This window comes from Leucoraja erinacea, chromosome 21, assembly GCF_028641065.1.
Source record: "Leucoraja erinacea ecotype New England chromosome 21, Leri_hhj_1, whole genome shotgun sequence".
Taxonomy (NCBI): domain Eukaryota; kingdom Metazoa; phylum Chordata; class Chondrichthyes; order Rajiformes; family Rajidae; genus Leucoraja; species Leucoraja erinaceus.
In genome coordinates this window covers 38,051,736-38,065,353 of record NC_073397.1, presented here as the reverse complement: position 1 = coordinate 38,065,353, position 13,618 = coordinate 38,051,736, and positions in this window count along the sequence as shown.

Sequence of the window (13,618 nt, the reverse complement as noted above, 5' to 3'; positions counted from 1 at the left end):
GCACCATGTTATAGTCAAGCTTGAAAGGGTTCAGAGAAGATTTATGAGGATGTTGCCAGGACTAGAGGGTGTGAGCTGTAGGGAGAGGTTGAGTAGGCTTGGTCTCTATTCCATGGAGTGTAGGAGGATGAGGGGTGATCTTATAGAGGTGTATAAAACCATGAGAGGAATAGATCGGGTAGATGCACAGGGTCTGTTGCCCAGAGTTGGGGAATCGAGGACCAGAGGACATAGGTTTAAGGTGAAGTATTACTGGAGTATAATAGTCAGTAACATTACTGACTAAAGTATTACTAATGTTGCCCTTGGTTTCATCCGCTACAGCCTGATGCCCCATTGAACCCCCTCCCCCAGGATGTGCAGGGGCAGCAGGGCAGACCTCATCTGCACAACCCCCACCCCCCCTGCAGAGCCCAGAGTTTGCGTTAAGTCTGCCAGCTGCCCGTTTCATCAGGGCGCCCACTCCGCCATCTGCCTCGTCCCTTGGCGAACCACAGCGTTCCTCGGGAATGTGTGGGATAGTGTGTGTGTGGGATAGTGTGTGTGTGGGATAGTGTGTGTGTGTGTGTGTGGGATAGTGTGTATGGGGATAGTGTGTGTGTGGGATAGTGTGTATGGGGATAGTGTGTGTGTGGGATAGTGTGTGTGTGGGATAGTATCAGTGTGCGGGGGATCGCTGGTCGGTGCAGGCTCGGTGGGCCGAATGGCCTGTTTTCGCGCTGTATATCTAAACTAAATATCAACAAACCCAGACCAGCAGTGGCACGTTTCTAGAACGTTCTGGTCCATTTAGGTCACTGTAGTTTGTCTCGTACACGCAACAACCAACCCTTAACTTCACTGGTACATTGAAGAGCCCGATGATTTGGACATCATGTCCCATTAAAGCCGCTACAGAAATATGATTTATCTCCTCCCTTCTATCTTATCTTTCTCCGCCTGTTTCTCCTCCCGGACCGGATTCAACTCAGTGCTGACCTTTAACGGCTCAAAGAATCGATATTAATACAGCCATCCACCGTGACTCAGGCTGCCTCTCCCCTTCCGTCTGGCAGCACTTGAAGATGAATGGCTGCAGCACGTTTAACCTAATAAACCTCTTCTGTATTCCTCACTGTCTGCCGAGCTACTGGAGACCTTTCTGCAGTTTCAACACACCGTGATACTAGTACTATTGCAATGAATAACACATATCAAATATTATATTCTGTTGGCGCAAATTAAAACTTGAGCAAATCATATTTGGTTGTTCATCCCAATCAAGCCATATGCAGTTATATAAAGGCCATATATACACAGGGCATCTATAAATGACATATACACACAGGGCATATATACACATCATAGATACACATATATACACAGGGCATATATACACATCATATATATATATATAAATATATATACACAAGGCATATATACACAGAGCATATATACACATCATAGATACACATATATACACAGGGCATATATACACATCACATATATACATATATATATATATATACAAGGCATATATATACAGGGCATATATACACATCATATATATATATATATACAAGGCATATATACACAGGGCATATATACACAGGGCATATATACACAGGGCATCTATACATGACATATACACACAGGGCATATATATATACTAGGCATGTATATACACATATATACACATCATAGCATATATACACAGGGCATATATTCCACACTGGGCATATATACACAGGAGATCCTATACATGCAGTTTCAACACACAGGGATATATATACTATAGGCAATGTATATACACATATCAATATACATTCTGTTGGGCAAATATAAACAGGGCATATATATACAAGGCATCCCATCAAGCATGATGCAGTACATACAGGGCATATATACACACAGGGCATATATACACATCATAGATACACATATATACACAGGGCATATATACAGTGGCGTGCAAAGGTATTTAGCCCCCTTTACTCTGATACCCCTAAATAAAATCCAGTGCAACCAATTGCCTTCAGAAGTCACCTAATTAGTAAATAGAGTCCACTTGTGTGTAATCTAATCTCAGTATAAATACAACTGTTCTGTGAAGGCCTCAGAGGTTTGTTAGAGAACATTAGTGAACAAACAGCATCATGAAGCCCAAGGAACACACCAGACAGGTCAGGGATAAAGTTGTGGAGAAGTTTAAAGCAGGGTTAGGTTATAAAAAAATATCCCAAGCTTTCAACATCTCACGGAGCACTGTTCAATCCATCATCCGAAAATGGAAAGAGTATGGCACAACTGCAAACCTACCAAGACATGGCCGTCCACCTAAACTGACAGGCCGGGCAAGGAGAGCATTGATCAGAGAAGCAGCCAAGAGGCCCATGGTAACTCTGGAGGAGCTGCAGAGATCCACAGCTCAGGTGGGAGAATCTGACCACAGGACAACTATTAGTCATGTACTCCACAAATTGGGCCTTTATGGAAGAGTGGCAAGAAGAAAGCCATTGTTGAAAAAAAGCCATAAGAAGTCCCGTTTGCAGTTTGCCACAAGCCATGTGGGGGACACAGCAAACATGTGGAGGAAGGTGCTCTGGTCAGATGAGACCAAAATTGAAGTTTTTGGCCTAAATGCAAAACGCTATGTGTGGCGGAAAACTAACACTGCACATCACCGTGAACACACCATCCCCACTGTGAAACATGATGGTGGCAGCATCATGCTGTGGGGATGCTTTTCTTCAGCAGGGACAGGGAAGCTGGTCAGAGTTGATGGGAAGATGGATGGAGCCAAATACAGGGCAATCTTGGAAGAAAACCTGTTAGAGTCTGCAAAAGACTTGAGACTGGGGCGGAGGTTCACCTTCCAGCAGGACAACGACCCTAAACATACAGCCAGAGCTACAATGGAATGGTTTAGATCAAAGCATATTAATGTGTTAGAATGGCCCAGTCAAAGTCCAGACCTAAATCCAATTGAGAATCTCTGGCAAGACTTGAAAATTGCTGTTCACAGACGCTCTCCATCCAATCTGACTGAGCTTGAGCTATTTTGCAAAGAAGAATGGGCAAAAATTTCAGTCTCTAGATGTGCAAAGCTGGTAGAGACATACCCCAAAAGACTTGCAGCTGTAATTGCAGCGAAAGGTGGTTCTACAAAGTATTGACTCAGGGGGGCTGAATACTTTTGCACGCCACACTTTTCAGTTTTTTATTTGTAAAAAAAATTTGAAAACCATGTATAATTTTCCTTCCACTTCATAATTATGCACCACTTTGTGTTGGTCTATCACATAAAATCCCAATAAAATACATTTACGTTTGTGGTTGTAACGTGACAAAATGTGGAAAAGTTCAAGGGGTATGAAAACTTTTGCAAGCCACTGCATATACAAAGCATATATACACAGGGCATATATATATATATATATACACACACAAGGCATATATACACAGGGCATATATATATATATATATACAAGGCATATATACACAGGGCATATATATATATATATATATATATATACACAAAGCATATATACACAGGGCATATATATATATATATACACAGGGCATGTATATATATATATATATACACAAGGCATATATACACAGGGCATATATATATATACACAAGGCATATATACACAGGGCATGTATATATATACAATATATATATATACAAGGCATATATACACAGGGCATGTATATATATATATATACACAGGGCATATATACACAGGGCACAGGGCATGTATATATACACAAGGCATATATACACAGGGCATGTATATATACACGGGCATATATACACAGGGCATATATATATATATATATATATATATATATACAAGACATGTACAAATTGAAGCAATTACAGACTATTTTGCACTATCTGTCGCCTGCATTGTTCATTGCTGACATCACTTTCAAACATGTTTTGTTCTTTACTGAAGTGTAAACACACTGTTGTCCATAAAACCCCCTCCAGTTTGGGTCTGTATCTGGAGATAATATGTATCAGCAAGACAATGAACAAAACCACAGACTGGCGTGTAAGCCCACTCTGCATGTGACCAAACTCCCCACCATTCCAGGAATCAACCTGATCAACTCTCTCCACATTCCATGTGTGGAAAATGCACCCATTGCTGAACGGGTTGACCACATCTGTCCACAACAGCCCACATCTGTACACATCTGTACATAACAGCCCACATCTGTCCACATCTGTACACAACAGCCCACATCTGTCCACATCTGTCCACAACAGCCCACGTCTGTCCACATCTGTACACAACAGCCAACATCTGTCCACATCTGTCCACAACAGCCCACATCTGTCCACAACAGCCCACAACTTTTCACATCCGTCCACAACAGTCCGGTCCGAAGAAAGGCCCTGACCCAAAACATCACCTATCCATGTTCTCCACAGATGATGCCTGCCTGACCCTCTGAGTTACTCCAGCACTCTGTGAAACGTCACCTATCCATGTTCTCCACAGATGCTGCCTGACCCGCTGAGTTACTCCAGCACTCTGTGTCTTGTCCAGTCTCATCAGCACCTTATATAATTGAATGTTTCTACTCATTGATTCATGTTGCAATAATGACCAAGGTCCCTAGGATGTCCTCACTGCTGGCTGTGTCTACATTATATATACAAGGATCCCCTGAATTCAAACACCATTCAAACTCTCACCATTTTATGCCTCGTTGACTCTTTACAATCCATCATAAAAAGACACAAAGTGCTGGAGTAACTCAATGGTCTCTGGAGAACATGGATGGTTGATGTTTCAGGTCAGGACCCTTTTTCAGACTGATTGTAGGGAGGAGGGGAAGAAATAAAGCTGGAAGATAGGAAGGCAGGATAAAGCCAGGCAGGTAATAGGTGGGTACAGGTAGAGAGAAGTTGATAGGCAGGTGGTTGGACAAAGGCCGGAGATGAAAAGACAGAAGGATTGAAGAGTTGCAAATTGTGAAGCTGGAGGAAGGAATGAAGGTGGAAGGGGAGGTGGTGGAAAGGGATGGCGTGAGACCAGGTGGGGCATAGGGAAGAAAGAAGAGGGAAGGAAGGCTGTGGGGAATGTTGCAGTTCATACCATTGTGTTACAAACTACCCAAGCAGAATACAAAGTGCTTTAATTTAGTTTAAAGATCTAGCTAGGACACAGGCCCTTTGGCCCATCGGGTTCGTACCGACCAGAGATTAGTTCTTTCTACACGCTAGAGATGGTTTACAGAAGCCAATTAACCTACAAACCTGCACACCTTTGGAGTGTGGGATGAAACCGGAGCACCCGGAGAAAACCCACGCGGTCACAGGGAGAACGTGCAAACTCCGTACAGACAGCACCCGTAGTCAGGATCGCACCCGGAGTTTCTAGCGCTGTAATACAGTAACTCTACCGCTGCGATACTGTTTGCTTGTGGCCTCTCTCTGGTAATGGAGGACAGAAAGGTCAGTTGGGGATGTGAGGGGGGTTAAAGCGTTTGACCCAGCAGGTGTTGCAGGACTGAGCGCATGTTGGCATAGCCCTTTGTTATTGTGCCTTTACATAAGTATTTCAACCTGAACTAGGTCATGCTTTGTCTTAGGAAAATATATTACGATGAGCCAATGAGAGCTGACCCCATTAAGAAGGAAGGTTCTGGGATGAATTTGAAGAGTTGATGCGAAGAAGCTTCTTAGAATAGAATAGTATAAAAATAAATGTCTTTACCTAATTTACTCAATACTCATTCAGCAGGTTTCTGAATACTTAAGGAAATCAAGAGAAGATAGCGTCATGCCACACGGAGACTGGAAGTGGTCCATGTGAGCACGATATCTGTCCGAGCTGGCTCCATATGTCTGCGTTTGGCCCATATCCCTCTCAACTTACCCTGCCCATGTGCCAGGCTAAATGCCTTTTACACATTGTATTTGGGAGTGGAGTGGACATGAATGACAGGGTTGCCCATGTACTTATTGGAGGTCATCATGGCACAGCGGGCAGTATGACCACTCCCTCGTCTTCCCAAGTATTCACAGTTAGTCACAGAGTCATACTGTGTGGAAACAGGCCCTTCGGCCCAACCTGCCCATGCCGACCAACATGTCCCATCTACACTAGTCCCCCCTGCCCGCACTTGGTCCATATACAATACGGTACGATACGTTAGAACATTATTTATCCCAGGAGGGAAATTGATCATAAAAACACAAAGTACATGAAACATGAAACTTAAGTGGTGAGTGGAAAGGATTGGGGATGTGGGGGTCAGTTTGAGTCTACCCCACGACAGAAGGGGGGGGAGTTGTACAGATTGAAGGATCTCCTGTGGCGTTCTGTGCTGCATCTTGGTGGAACCAGTCTGTTGCTCCTCAGGTTCATCCTCACTAACTCTATTCCAAACTTTCACTCAGATGTTGGAAAACAAATTATCTGGGTCACATACGCCAAGTCCCTGCACAATCCGCAGCAAAATAATCAGAGGTCGAACGAAACAAAGTGCTAAAGAAAATACAATTAGCAAATCTTGCTCCAGTCTTAAACTAAAGCTGTAAAATGTGACTACATATTTAATATTGAAAGAAAACTGTCTCAGACCCTTCTGATTTATCTACATCTTGTAAGGAAAGCATTTAAAAGAATCGATTTCCAGGAAAGGGTAATTTTCTGTGGAGATGAATTGTTGGTCTGCAGATTTAGCAGAATTCCTGCAGAAAGCAGGGAAAAATGTGGAGTTTCATCAGTCTGAAGAAGGTTCGACCCAGAACGTTGCCTATTCCTTCTCTCCATAGATGCTGCCTCACCCGTTGAGTTTCTCCAGCATTTTCTGTCCTCCAGGGAAAAATGTGGTTTCCCAGAAGCTTACCAAATGGCATTTGTTCTTGCATTGCCCTGCACTGCAATCCATAGTTGACTTCTACCACAGCTCCGAGTTTGATTCTGCTGCATTGACTGACATTGTGTTCACAATCGGCCATCTGAGAGGAGTTATTAATCTCAAATTTAACGTCTTCAGTTGCTATTATTTTTAGTGTCTTCAATTTAATAAAATTACAGAAATCAGGGATGCAGAAGAGGCCATTTGGCCCTCAGGTCCATGCTGGTAATTACAAACGCATTTCATTTATTTGCAGAGAACCGAGACTTAGAAAATTGCCCAAAAATTAGGAAACATTTCAGCATCAAATGTGCACAGAACAATATTTGCATTAAACCTACAATTAAAACCTTACTCCACTGTGATCCATCTACTGTGAGGCTATGCTTTCAACTTGCAAATCAGAGCAGCCCAGTTCACCCATTTTAACCCCAGCTCTGAAATAGAATAAGATGAGAAACTACTTGGAGAAACAAGGATCGGACTGAGCCGTCGGATTCACACCGTTTGGAAACTGACAATGTGGTTTTCAGGGACATGTCCTCCACAAGCAGAACCACTTCAACCTGGCACAGTTCAACTTGTCTTGTACTCACAGGCAGACACTAACTCAACGGGACAGGCAGCATCTCAGGAGAGAAGGAATGGGTGATGTATCTGGTCAAGATCTTCCTTCAGACTTGTTACTGTTGGGGGCTGCAGAGTAATGAATGTCTAATCGCTAACAAAATAACATTATGATTTAGAATTGTAGTTTCCAAGATTAATTAGGTTTTATGCATATATTAGTGGTGCTCCCTTCTGAGAGATGATTTGTGCAACTATCTTGGTTATGAATTAATTTAAAATAATCCTGCTTCATTATTCCTCTCGACATTGTGTAACTGGTGATGTGAGTTGTTCACAACAAGTAATGTTGATTCTTCCGTGTAGATAATTCTCATTACATCTCACCTGCTACGTCAGGGAGTTGTGACTCATGCTAGCTACACAAGTGATGTCAGACAACACTGGGTTGTTTGTAACAATGTCAAGATGCTAATGTTAGATGGATCAAGGTCCCCAGCTACCTGTGGCCAGTTTAATGTGAGTGAGCAAACCGGTTCATCAGTCTAAAGAAGGGTCTCGACCCGAAACATCACCCAATCCTTCTCTCCAGAAACGCTGCCTGTCCTGCTGAGTTACTCCAGCATTTTGTGTCTATCTTCAGTGTAAACCAGCATCTGCAGTTCCTTCTGACACACGTATCAACTTCTCTTTGTTGTGGAGATCTACTAACAAAGCATCAGCTGAAGAAGCAATTGAGTCTAATTCTGACCACACACACGTACACACACACGTACACACACACACGTACACACACGTACACACACACGTACACACACACACACACACACACAGAGACAGACAGGGACACACGTACACCCACACAGGCTCACTGTAGCGTGGCCGCGCGGGGAGAGACACACACAGAGACAGAGAGGAACACACACACACACACACACACGTACACACACGTACACACACACGTACACACACACACACACACACACACGTACACACACGTACACACACACGTACACACACACACACACACACACACACAGACCCACACACACACACACACACACACACACACACACACACACACACACACACACACACACACACACACACACACACACACACACACACACACACACGTACACACACACACACACACACACACACACACACACACACACACACACACACACACACACACACACACACACACACACACACACACACACACACACACACACACACACACACACACACACACACACACACACACAGGGTGTGATGGTTCTGACATTGTTACACGCCCAGTATTACACGCTGCTCACACAGCCTCACCTGGATCCAGGGATATAGATGGGAGATGCTGCAGGCTCCAACCATGCTGTGTGTTGCCTGATCTACACAACAGCACCAAGTGATGCTGCAATTAGTTCAGAAGTTCAAGGAAGGGGTCTATAAATAAAGCCGTCAGCCCACGGCCTCTCGCCCTGATCACAGCTTGTCAGCGGCTGCTGGTTTAAGACAAACACAGGTGGGTGAAGGAGGGGGGGGGGGGGGGGGTTAGGGAGGCGACATTGTGTTTGGCAATGCTGCATTCCCCCCCCCCCCCCACCCCCACACTGCCCCCCCCCCCCCCCTGTTTAATCTCCATGCACCCAGAACAGTCCCAGCTAATTTACTAAATGGCAGTGGAAACAAAATAAATTTACAGAACTTTTCTGCAAATGCATCAAACATTTGAGCTTGAAATTCACTGAATGGATTGTGGCAAAAGCAGTTCACGTGAATGATCTTACTCAAGTGTCATGTTGTCATCTGCCACGGGACAAGTAATTGTCCTAATCCCTCTCACTCTTCCCCTGGACAGTCCGTGACTGGTCAACGCTCCCACACCAGGCAGGACTGGGGTGGGGGGGGGGAATTACTAAAAGATAGACACAAAACGCTGGAGTATTTACAGCTTTAAACATCAAACACATGAAACGACTCAGTTCCGTGTCGGAAACAATGTAAGGCCGGCCATTGAGACTAATTCCTGCAGCAGGTGAATGGAGAGAGTGCGATGTTTATGTCTTTAATAAATGAATATTACATTTACCAATGGACACGGGGCTTTGCGGCTTGTCCTTTGACCTCTGTCTCGTCTGTTGGTGCCACCTCTCCTGCCCACACAGAGCATGCTCACAACACAATACCTATCACTTGTTTCCACTCATTCAATGAGATTCCTTCCTCTCTCAGTGTCACTGACTACTGGCCAACACCTTGAAGGGAGCAGCCAGTGAGAAGGACAAAGGTTAATTCCAACACGCAGGCTGGCCTTCCAAGACAAGCCAAGCCCTTGACTACCCAGTGCCAACCTTGTACCTCCAGGAGATGCAGCACTGACAACCTGGTCATATTGTGTGACTCGCAAAGACCAAACCAATGCCGTGCCCAGGATAGAAAACAATCTCTTATTCCCCAATAATTCTCAACATTCATTTCTGAAAAGAAAATATTTCGTAGGTAAATATTGTGATGTAACACAAGAACCAGAATCAAGTTATAGAGTGATACACCAGGGAAACAGGCCCTTCGGCCCGACGTGCCCACACCGGCCAACATGCCCCCGTGCCTCAACATCAGCAAGACAAAGGAGATAGATGGTGATGGACTTCAGGAAGTGAAGCGGTCCACATGCCCCAGTTTGTATTGACGGGGCCGAAGAAAGATGGTTGAAAACTCCAAATTCCTAGAAGTCAATATCACCAACAACTTCTCCTGGGCCACCCATATTGAAGCAACTGAAAGTAAGCATGCAGGTACAACAGGCAGTGAAGCAAGCGAATAGCATGTTGGCCTTCATTGGGAGAGGAAGGAGGTTCTACTGCAGTTGTACAGGGCCCTAGTGAGACTGCACCTGGAGTATTGTGTGCAGTTTTGGTCTCCTAATTTGAGGAAGGACATTCTTGCCATTGAGGGAGTGCAGCGTAGGTTTACAAGGTTAATTCCCGTGATGGCGGGACTGACATGTGATGAAAGAATGGGTCAACTGGGCTTGTACTCACTGGAGTTTAGAAGGATGAGAGGGAATATTATAGAAACATATAACATTCTTAAGGGATTGGACAGGCTAGATGCAGGAAAAATGTTCCCCATATTGGGGGAGTCCAGAACCAGGGGTCACAGTTTAAGAATAGGGGGTAGGCCATTTAGGACTAAGATGAGGAAAAACTTTTTCACCCAGAGAGTTGTGAATCTGTGGAATTCTCTGCCACAGAAGGCAGTGGAGGCCAATTCATTGGATGTTTTCAGGAGAGAGTTAGATTTACCTCTTAGGGCTAACGGAATCCAGGGATACGGGGAGAAAGCAGGAACGGGGTACTGATTTTGGATGATCAGCCATGATCATATTGAATGGTGGTGCTGGCTCGAAGGGCTGAATGGTCTACTCCTGCACCTATTTTCTATGTTTCTACTTCCTTTGAAAGCTTAGGGATGTTTGCTATGTCCCCTACAACTCTCACCAACTTCTACAGATGGGTCATAGAAAGCATTTTATCAGGAGGCATCACTACACGGTTTAGGAACAGCTCCATCCAGGACCACAAGGAATTGCAGTGAATTGTGGATACAAATGAGGACGCAATTCAAACAAACCATCCTCCCTTCCATTGACTCCATCTACACCTCACGCTGCCTCGGCAAGGCCAGCAGCATCATCAAGGACCAGTAGCACCATGGCCACTCCCTCTTCTCCCCTCTACCATCAGGCAAAAGATATGGAAATATGTGTAAACGCACGTCTGAAGAAGGGTCTCGACCCGAAACGTTGCCTATTTCCTTCGCTCCATAGATGCTGCCTCACCCGCTGAGTTTCTCCAGCATTTTTGTCTACCTCCATAGTGAGGGACAGTTACTTCTCAGTTGTTATCAGGCAACTGAATCATCCGACCACAACCAGAGAGCAGTGCTGAACTACTATCTACCTCTTTGATGACCCTCGGACTATCCTTGATCGGACTTTGCCGGCTTTACCTTGCACTAAATGTTATTCCCTGATCATATATCTGTACACTGTAAATGGATCGATTGTAATCATGTGTTGTCTTCCTGCTGACTTGCTAGCAATAAACAACAGACAATAGGTGCAGGAGTAGGCCATTCGGCCCTTCGAGCCAGCACCACCATTCAATATGATCATGGCTGATCATCCACAATCAGTACCCAGTTCCTGCCTTCTCCCCATATCCCCTGACTCTGCTATCTTTAAGAGCCCTATCTAGTTCTCTCTTGAAAGTATCCAGAGAACCGGCCTCCACCGCCCTCCGAGGCAGAGAATTCCACAGACTCACAAATGTACCTCGGTACACGTGACAATAAACTAAACTGAATTGATCTGCACTAGTCCCACCTACCTGCATTTGGCCCATATCCCTCTAAACCTGTCCTATACATGTACCTGTCCAAGTGTTTTTAAAACATTGTGATAGTCCCTACCTCAACTACCTCCTCTGGCAGCTCGATCCATACACCCACCATCTTTTGTATAAAAAAGTTACCCCTCAGGTTCCTATAAAATCTTTCCCACCTCCCCTTGAACCTGTGTCCTCTGGTTCTTGATTCCACCTCTCCTGGACAAGAGACTCTGTGCATCGACCCGATCCATTCCCCTCATGATGTTTTACACCTCCATAAGATCAGCCCATATCCTCGTGTTGATGAGTAATGAGCTGGTCATGTGATGCCCACATCCATCTAGACTATCAGGGGATAGACATATCACTCTCACACGGCTGCCCGACATTCCAAATGGACACCGGCAAATGTCAGACCACTTTAGTCGTGTATGCAGCAACACTTATTTTAGACATCGCGTTAATATCTCTGCTCAATATATTCATTACTTTCAGCTTTACTGTTTTCTTCAATCTTAGTCCTTGTTGCAAATTAACTGCTGCCATGTTTTGAAGTGATATATTAATAGAGGAAGGTGTTTCTGCAAAGTTATTTGCAGAGCCGTTTGTAACACTGTGGACAATCCCTGCAGGAGAAGATTCAGATTTAAAATGTTCTTCAGCACCAGGGACAGTTCCCAATGTGCTCTCTGCTGCAATTATCACATTGATACCACAATGTAACAGAACACATATGTCCTTCGTAATTACACTCATCATTTTAGTTGGCAGAGAAAACGCTTGTTGTGACAATTTTTTAATACTTGCTAATAAACCACTCCTTTGTACTTGATTATTCCTCAAATTAACAGATTAAATTATGCCAAAGGAAGCAATTTACATAAGTGACAAACGTCTCTGCTGATTTACTGAGATGCTCCCACCATGCTCAACGTCTCTCTACACCTGCAAGGGGATCATGGTTTTCTTGGTGAATCCTATCTACTGCCTGCTCAACTGATGAAAGGTGGGAGTATAATCATCTCAAACTCCACATCCACCATATTTCCCTCAACCTAATTGTGTGCGATGCTTCCAACAATTACAGCAAGAAAAGTAATGGCACCTCTCCATGGACACTCGCTGTATCTCCATTGGCAGTGAACGCAACATCTCCAATACAACGTCCACTCACTCGACTACAGGGAACACAATGTCCAGTCATTGGCCTCTTTCCAAAATGCACAATTGCCTCTTTTGCAACAATCACAAGCTTTCCATTACAACTCTTAAATAATCTATAAAATCAATTCCAGCTAAAAATACCAGAGGCCCTTTTTTGTAAAGCTTTGGTACACTGCATAGCTGGACATCATTTGAAAGAAAGCTGCTGACTAACAATATTTGTTGATATCTATGTTCAAACCATTCTGCCGCTCGCCCTTTCTGAGTCCACATTGCTGCCATCATTATTGCTTCTTTCTTTCTCCAAGACTTGATCGCATCTTGCGTTCTGTATCTGGAACACAATCCATTTCCTTAAGGACCTGTCCCAATTGGCGATTTCTTCGGCGACAGATCAAAATCCAGCGGCGACAAAACAATGCTGTGACATTTGAAAAAACACCGCACGCCATACGTCATCATGCCGCAAATATGTCAGTCAATGATGCCGGCAGTCGCAGAAATAATCTCCAAGTGGGACAGGCCCTTTAATCCTCTAAACTGCCCTTTCGTCCTACAATTAAGATGACCAATTCTTTCATTGACATCTTCTCCCCTTTTCAATAATTCTGGTGTCGAGTGTC